A 9,419-nucleotide genomic window follows, 5' to 3' on the forward strand; every position below is an offset into this window, starting at 1 on the left:
GTGGCAAGGAACGATGAATTCAGGTGATTTGATGAAGTGAGCTCTCCATCTCTTTATCCCCCAAACACGTAGGCAGCCTTTTCCTGGCCTGCAATTACACATTGTAAGGGCATGACTCACTTCAACTTTCCTTAAGAAAGCAGGACTGTCTGTGATTAAATCAGGGCAAGCAATTCAAGGGGTTCTAGTAGAAAGCTAGATGGCAGCTTTTTACATTGAATAGAAGAGGTGTCCTTTTCTTGGTTTGCCACTTTTGCCTTTTAAACTCCAGTCTCATTAAGGAAATCCTACTGAGCATAATTCTCACTAAGGTTCTTTCTTTGCTGCTTTGTTTCTAGATTTTGAAGTCACGTGCCACAGTTAATGTAAGACATTTAAGAAATGCAGAAGTACAGGAAGCCTAGTCCAAGTGCTCACGTTTCTCACTTTGGTCAGCGCATTTGTGGCACAGAAGCTGATCTTGTCCTGTTGGACAGTTTAGATCTACTGTAGTAACTGAGGGCTGAGACATTTCAGTGTAAGTGAACACTATTTTCTGATTACACGTAATTGATATGCTAGTCATAGTTTGCACCTGTGAGCATTTTACTGAATGTCCTAGAATCTCCAATGTCCAAGGGGTTTTCGCTGTAATCAATTAGTACTTCTATTCAGATTTGCAGATCCTGAAACTCATTCCATCACTAAAAAGAGTAAAAGGTTTTGAATGATAACACTATCGTATGCAAAAGGCTGATTCACGTAAAACCTCACAGGGTAGCCTGCTTTATTTCACTGTGTTTTTCTTAAATCAATAGGTGCACAGTATTGTAATGTTATAAAGAGGGGGAACCACTAGTCTCCAATCAGAAGAAGATTAGCCTAAAATTATAGAGTATCGGGGGCTACCACATGGTTCAAACAGTTAAGGCACTCAAGCCCTATAACTCACACATTATTTTAGGATTCCCAAAGAAGAGCCACAGAACTGACCAAGTACCTCCATGGTAAGGTGGGCTTAAACCAGCTTGTACAGCAAAAACAGTGATTCCAATGATTTTAAACCTCTGGGTTAACAGTGTTTGCAGTAAGAATGTTTCTCACAAGCAAAGCTGACAATCCTGTAGGTCCTGAAGTGTGCGTTTCAGGAGGACGTGCCCATGGCCTTCAAGGAACATCACAGTAACAGTCATGTCGGTAAACCATTCCCCATTCCAAATGGTGGTAGGATATAAAAAGACAAAATAATTGGCTATTCAATGTAAGGAGTTTTGAAGAAATGTTTGGGAGGAGGACAAAACCAAATCTCCCCCACTTCTGCCTTCTTATGTTCTGTACTGTATGTCATCATGGTTTTTGCTTCCTCGCTTGTGTATTTCATTTCCACAACTTCTCTCAGAGGCACACCTCACCCTGCTTTTCTCTATGGGTCCTCTTTCTATCCCACTTCTGCTGAAACCTAACGTTTCCGCTGACTTAGTAAGCCACAAAACTCCGAAAGTAAAAGACGTGCGTTTTAGGCACATCTCACTGTGCTCTCTGCGACTTCTCCTTTTCTCTGACTGCTCGGTGGAAATCGAACCCCACCATTTCCGCCAACTCAGAAAGCCGTGCTGCTCTTTTTTTAAACAGTTAAAAAATCAAACCTGAAAGTGTTGCTTTCTCACAAGACTCCCAGCGGCCAGCCTCGCCACACCGACCTCCATCTCTTTCAGTCCTGCACTCCGCTCTCAGCTCTTGAATCTCGCAGTTTGAGCAGTGGAGTCCTGAGTCTTTTCCAAGTGCCTGTGTCTCTATATACTGTATGCACTTTTTTCCAAGCACACCTCTCCGGTCTGAACGTCTCATGCCTTAGACACAACCTGCGTTGTCATGTTGTCTTCCCTTCTTTCTTGTCCTGTCCTTCTGGCATAACACTTCCATGGAGCTCCAGAAGAACTGGAGTCACTCCAACAGACCAGGTAGGTGAAGTGTTGGCCCTTGATCTTGTCCCCTAGGTTGCTTGCACCTCCATTTCAATCGCACCACTTAATTACTGTTTGACCAAGCTACTGAATAAAAAATATAATACATATCAAACTCGTAAGCCTTTGTATATTTATACAAAATTGTTTACAATAGGCTGAACAGCAGTGAAACCAACTGACCAGAAAAGCGAGGTGTGATGCTGTGCACAAGGTTTACATCAGAACAATTTTTGAAGTCACTTGTTTCAAGTTCAAATAAAAGTGCTTCTTCAGCTGGTTAGAAAGAAACAGGTAAAGGGCTATTCTATGTTGAAAGGAAAAGAAAAGAGACAATGTTTCAGCTGTGGAGTCTTTTTCAGGTGTCAGAAAGAATTATGACATTTCATTCTAGCCAATTCAAGGACTTGTTTCCTGAAACATTTTTTTTTCCATATAGAAACATATACATGATCTTTCAGGTGGGTAGTTGCGTCAGCATGTGTGGTCTGCAAAGGAAAAAGCAATAGGTTTCTTCCATGCTGAAAAGAGAAGAGAGAAAACGCGAAGTTTCGGCTAAGGCTTCACAGCCGAAACGTCGTGTTTTCTCTTTTCTCTTTTCAGCAAAAAATAAACCTATCACTTGTTCCTATACATGATCTTTTCCTACCATAGTCAGTACATTTCTCAAACATAATAACTAGCATTTCAGGAGGAGCTCTAGCTCTTGTGAAACACCAATCACCAAATGTCCCTTCCTTTCTCTGTATCACTTCGAGTCCCTTCACCACCCCCATCGACGCCCTTGTAACTCCCCCTTGGCCAACCTGTAGGAGTTCCCACCAACTCATCCTTATGGCCGATCTGCTGTCGGCCAGCCAAGCAGTGTGCCAGATTATATCTCCACATTAAATTGTGTAGAAACCACTACTGACGGAGCTACTACTGTTATGCAGATCCAAACAAAATGCTGCTCATAAACTGCAAGAAAACGTGGTGTGAGTGTTTATATCCTCATTGCAAATAAATCTCTTTATACATGTTGTAACAGACAAATAAGTGCTGGACCCCGAGATGACATCTAAACAACTGAGTTTATTGCATGCAAGGAACAATATGACCAAAGTATTGTTCGAAACACAGATACAAAACTTCCAGTTTATATAGCAAATTTCAGCCGCTTCTGACGCAAATTGTCACCATGGTAATGGGGGGCCACCTGTGTTTGGACATTCCCAAGACCTTGACCACTTGTAATGGTCGGTTTTATCTTTCCTTAGTTAGGGGGTCTCTAGCTTGCACTTGGAATTTCATATCAATTAACTCCCATCCTTGCCATAACTCAAAGGTGCTTAAGCATGGAATGTCTTGTGTCACAAGAAGTCTTTGTGCAGAAAGAAATCAGTTTAACCCCCTTTTCACATCTTATATCTTTCTTCATACAGTATATTATTATCGGTTATTGTTGTTTTTTTTGTGCTATTTAAACCTTCTTTAGAACCTGTTTATACTAAAATATGAATACTGGAATGTATCAGAGCTTAGCACAATAGACCTGTACCCTTGTTATAAATATCAGACATCCACATGGCTGTGCGCATGAGGCTTTATATGATGAACAAAGATAAATGAAGTCACCCAGATATGCATGCATGTGCCGGCTCTGTTTTGTGCATTGTGTTCTGGGGCAGTTGCATTATCTTTATGTCAATGGTTGCTCATCTTTATATACGTCTGAGTATGCAGACACTTAAGGACATACACTCAGTGAGGAGTGTATAAAGAGGTGTCAGAAATCTTTCTGTAAAACTTTGCAACTGTGTTTCTTCACCTGCTATGGAGAATTTTAAAAACACTACTGTATGTTATCATTTTATTTTCTACGGTAATGCCATTATCCTTAAATTTGAGGCTCATATTTGCAATGTTGTTAGGGTGTCTTTTTTATCTTGTACAGTAACAATGCTTACATCCCTTCATCTCTCTCCCAATCTGGTGTGTAAAAACTCATTCATACTTTTGTTTGTTAGAGGCTTGGTTATTGTAATGCTTGCTTGTGTTTCTAAATATGTTCTTAAAACGTTGCAATACAGTATGTTCAGAACTCATTCTCACATCTAAAGATGTGTTATAGGTCCATACATTGTGTAATCCTGACGTTTTTAGAACAAAATTCAAAATTGTACTACTCACCCTTAAGGTCATGCAAGGTTTGTGTCCTGACTACATTTGTGAGTTGTTATTATCCTATACACTGACATATTCCTTCATACTCGCATACACAAACTATTCTGTTTAATTTATTGTATTAAAATGTATACTCATAGAGTTCTAATGCTTTCCCTTTTGACTTTATTTAAGGTTATTGTGTAAAGTGCTAAAGCTAGCTATTCCATAACCAATTAAGCTATATAATAGTTATATATACTAGCTATATATCTATATATTATAACGATTAGCAAGATCTGTCTTTCTAGCTTGTTTTAAAGTTTCTCCTGACTTTTATCAAATTATTATTTCTTCACGGGAAGTCAGCCAAGTTTCTCATCAGCAGTACGAAATCTGTACTGAACTCTCGTAAAATGTCAATGGGAAAAATTAACTGTTTTGGAATGAAACGTGTCATGTTTTGTTCAAGTATAATCTGTGCTGTATTTTTGGTGTTAAAAAAAAACAAGGACATATTTTTCGCAAGAAGAGTGAAGAGTCATATTGCAATTGCATGAGTATATATTGAGTCAGAAATAATCATCCAACTTGGATGGATTTCAGACCTTTTTGAAGAGCTATGATTAGATTAAAACCTGCAAACAACACAACAATGCTTGGTGCTGTGATATTTTAATAGCTCTCTTAAAGGGGCAGATCAATATTACTGCAGGTGATAGGTGTTGCAAGGCTTGCTCATTTTTTAACATTCAAAGAGATGGCAATTCATAATATTAACTTATTAGTTGCAGATAGAATTGCATATTTTAAAATACATGTAAAAAAAAAGTTTAAAATTTTAGTTGTTACTAATGAGCTAGTGACTGTTGTATATTTATTACATATTTTATTCTCATGAGCCTGTTGATGCATAACCCTAGATATTTTCCCTCATACCTGAAAAAGGCTCCACAGCCAAAATGTTGTGTCTCTTTTCTTTTCTTTTCAGCATGGAATAAACCTTTACCCGGTCCTTTGAGGCCTACACATGCTGACGCAGTTACTGACTAGAACTTCTTTAACCCCAGGTACTGTATATTGACCTACAGTATAGTACATAGTGTGTCATATTTTAAGCACCATAAGGATTCAAATCTAAACCATTTAGTTGTACTTGTGTTTGTGAAGAGACTGCTCTTGAAACTTGCAGAGGTATGAAATGAACGATCTTGTAGGTCACGACATTGTGTCAGCTAATTTAAGTGAATTAAGGTTGAGGTCATTTCACATCAACTGTAGCAAATCAAAGCTGATTATTCTTTTAAAATATGTAAGGATAAAGAGTAGAGGACAGAGCCTCTGGAATTGTAGGATTCAGGTGGTCTGAAAGAGCTCTTATTTTTTAGACTTCGGGAAAGACTATACAGCATATTATAACAGTTGTGAAGATTTAGTTTTAAGGGGGGGGGGTTATATTTTTTGCTTTGTTAGGTTAGGAAAAAGTTGTTGTGTTTAACAACAACAACAGCACGTATTATAATAAAAAGAATTCCTTACACTTATATAGCGCTTTTCTGAATACTCCACTTAAAGCTCTTTACAGGTAAAAGGGACTACACCACCACCAATGATTCTGCGGCGGCTAAATTCTACCTTTTCATGCACTAATAATAAAGCAATAAATCCAAACTGTGACTGTTTACAAGAACTGAGGTCTAGCTTGGCTACTAGTGTTAGGTCTTTTGATGACCCAGCCTGCCACAGTTATAATTTATCATTTTTTATATTTTGACTGGAAATCACCTTTGATATTAACCCCTTAAGTCCAGGTTTAATGCAGTGCCCCATAAAGCAACTTCATCATTATGTAAAATGTAACATTTTGAAAAAAGGTGATGATGAATAGGGCTAATCAAAGACATCTTGAAAATATAAGAAAACAACTGACTGTTCTGCCACAGTTCATTGATAAAATGTAATCTAGTGTCTTCTTTCAACTTATTAAATTACTTGAATCCATGGTGCCTAACGTTTCATAGAAACCTTGGATTCAGCAGGAGTACTCAAAGAATCAACAGCCACAACCAAAAGCACATTAGCCACATATACTCAAAAGAGCTGTATCACAAGACACTTCCAAAACATGTGACCATAATGTGACACTGCCAGGGGCGTGGTGTGGTAGCACAGATCTTTTAATAGGCAGGTATCAGGAAAATAGACAAACAAAAACAGCCCTAGGGCAAAACAGCACTGCTCTTTAAAGTACTATATGGAGTTTAGAACAAAAGTTTGGGAGGGATGACAACAGCCAAGTTCAATTATCCTCAGCTGTCAGTAATTTACTGTGAATACTGATGTCATTTCCTCACATAAACATTATAAAACCCTTACACAATCCCCTTCTCTGCCTGGCATACAGTACATCTTTACATCCCTCCTGCCCCTCTGCAGCTGCCCCTTGGTCAGTCCTCATTCTGCGTGGAGGTCCCAGCCTCCTCGTCCTCTGGCCAGGAGGTTAGCCCTCAGCCAAATTATTCTAACTTAAAATACTCAGTCACCTTTGTAATACACCTAGCTGTATTTCTTGGTTGTTCGCATTTATAGTGAATACTATGCTAGTAATTAGTATTTAATACTATGTTAGTTAGTATTGTAATTGCAAACTGTCACGGAAGCCGGGGGCTAGCCATGGAGAGAGAGACGGGAAGACCCTATGCGTAGCGGCAGGAACGGAGCAAACACGGGGGTTCGGTCGAGGTATCGGAGGGAGTCGGGAACGAGACATAAGCCCTCAGGTAACGGAAGTGGGGCGACCTACTGACAACAGATCCCAATCCCAAGCGAGGACGATAGGGAGACCCCGAACGAAATAGCCCCAGACAAAGACACACCGGAAGAACAAGTAAAGCACAGCGAAACTAGGAACAGGACAGAGAAGGAGCGCCCTCTAGCTGTGGAGGACGTGACACAAACATGAATGCAGGTATAAATGCTTTTCATCATACACATAAAAACTATGTTATAGTCCTCAAGCAGAAAATAGACAATTTCGGAAGGTAAAGGCTGGTTTGGCAGCAGGCAGCCACGGGTCATATTTAACTTTAGTCAAGATGAATTTGACAAGTATTTTGCCATCTATGCTGGAACTCCTGCTAACATGAGCAGTCATTTAACGACCATGACAGGAAACGTAATTTTTCTGATCTTGGCAAAGCTCTGAGACATTGTTAGACTTGGTGGTTTTACAGCAAGGCACCTGAGGCTTTGAAATTGTTGATAGTGAGAAATGACACTCCACACTGTTAGCAGCTTGATTACTTTTGTTGTTAGTTGTCTGAAACAGCCCTGTGGCTTTTTGTCAATCAGATAACGATTGAAGACCAACAACTGTCTTTTGATCAACAGCTGTGTTTTGATTATTGATTATTGAAGTGGAAGCTACAATGTTGAGCAGGCCCTTAGAAAATGAATATAGCTATTCCCTCAGCAAAAGATGGAAGACCATGTCAAATAATTAATTCTTATTTAGATTTCTAAGTGTTTTATCATTACAAAAGCTATTGCCAATGTCCCATACAAAAACTCCCCTAGCACACATAAAAAAGACATGATCGAACATAAATTAAACCTAAAATATTGAGATAGGTACTTTTATGTACTGTAGCACAAGCTGCATCAGTTTAAAATAGTTACTGTAAGTTGTAGTATTTCATCAGCATTTTACAGAGGTATACTTTCAGTGAATTGTCAGACCCTTGATGTATTTTACCCCATGATTCTAACACTCAGTATCATGAATAACATATCATTTTCAAAAGAAAATGAAAAGCAAATGAAAAAAAAAGTTTTTCATTGTCATTGACGAATTTGCACTTTACTTGCGTTGTTTACATTTTTAATTTAGTGAATAATATATACAGTAGTCTTTGACAAACTAGAAAAAGAAAAAATATAGACATATGATGCGACAAAACAGGAAGTTGGAAGATAGTATTACTGTCGTCTGTGATAAAGCACTTTCTTCGACGGTGAACTACCTCACAAGTCTGTTTTATAAATATGACCATTTGTCAAATATTCCATGTATATTATAAATATAAAATATATTCCAATTTATTCAAAAAAATATTCCTTTTGTCAGGTATAAACCGATCAGCTCCTAGAGAGAAGGATTTAAGATATGTTCAGGGCAGGCTTCTTTTGCATTTCATAGTAATACATTTTCGTGCTTTCCATGGTCTGTGCAAATTGAGGGAACAAAAAAACAACTTAAAATAAGCATTAATCTCATTCTTGTAAATATTTAAAAACTAAGAGCCTAGGCACAGTATACCGTGTTTTGTACACCCAACATACAGTAGGTTGACAGAGTGCCAGTACTGAACTTCAGGGTTGTTGTGGTATGGAACTACATGATGTAGCTGAAGAAAAGACATTGGCTTCCGTCTGGAAAGGGCTGAAAGTGATCCTTGGATCAGGGAGCGACTACTGAAACTACCAAATGGGCCCAAAATGCCAGAACAAGCAGAATAGTATCATTTGATTTATAACCTTTCTTAATGCTCGTATTTTTTTACTTAGCCCTCTAAATGGCCGATTTATATTAATTAAAATTCCCTTCTTGAATTAAGATTATTAAGTAAGTGTAAATTTGACTAATGCACTCAGTTTTGTTTTTCCCCATTAGTATCTCATGGAGGTCAATAAAATCAGTTTTATACCAGCATGGGAAAAAAACTTATTTTCACATACATTCAGTAACGGAAGCAGGCATGCCAAGAGATAGAAATACGATGTTTTATCCTCTTTTACTGAGAATGACACTGTTTCCAGATTATCAGTCCACTCTCTAGTGAGAGGTGCTGTATACAGTATGCACAAATACCGACATTGCTGAAGGTGGCTCCTTTCTTTATTCATCTATTGGGGGTTGTGAATTTAGAGGCTACAGTTCATTATACGTGAAATTTGAAAAGGCCAGAATTCTGAATAGGTGCCCATGAAAAAGGGGAAGTGGTTAATCTGACTTCAGTGGAGGGCAAGACTGAAAACCAACCAGATGGATTAGGGCAATACACTCAGGGCGTTGCTAAGCAATAAAAATAAAAATGAATACTTACGCAGTTACAACATGACAAGTTATAATGACTTCAGTGTATTCAGAAATCAGAGCTGTCTGTCATGGAATCCCTGGGCTTTTTTTTCCTTTTACATTTCCCTTCACAACTGTAATTAAGCATCAACTGTAATGCAAATTAGGATTGAAAAAAGTAACCCGTTTTAAGGTCATAATTCTAAAGCCCTCTGCTTTTAAGAATTGTTCTTAATTATACTTACAGTACACAT

This window comes from Atractosteus spatula, chromosome 3 (genome assembly GCF_055471065.1).
Source record: "Atractosteus spatula isolate fAtrSpa1 chromosome 3, fAtrSpa1.hap1, whole genome shotgun sequence".
In the NCBI taxonomy this organism is placed as follows: Eukaryota; Metazoa; Chordata; class Actinopteri; order Semionotiformes; family Lepisosteidae; genus Atractosteus; species Atractosteus spatula.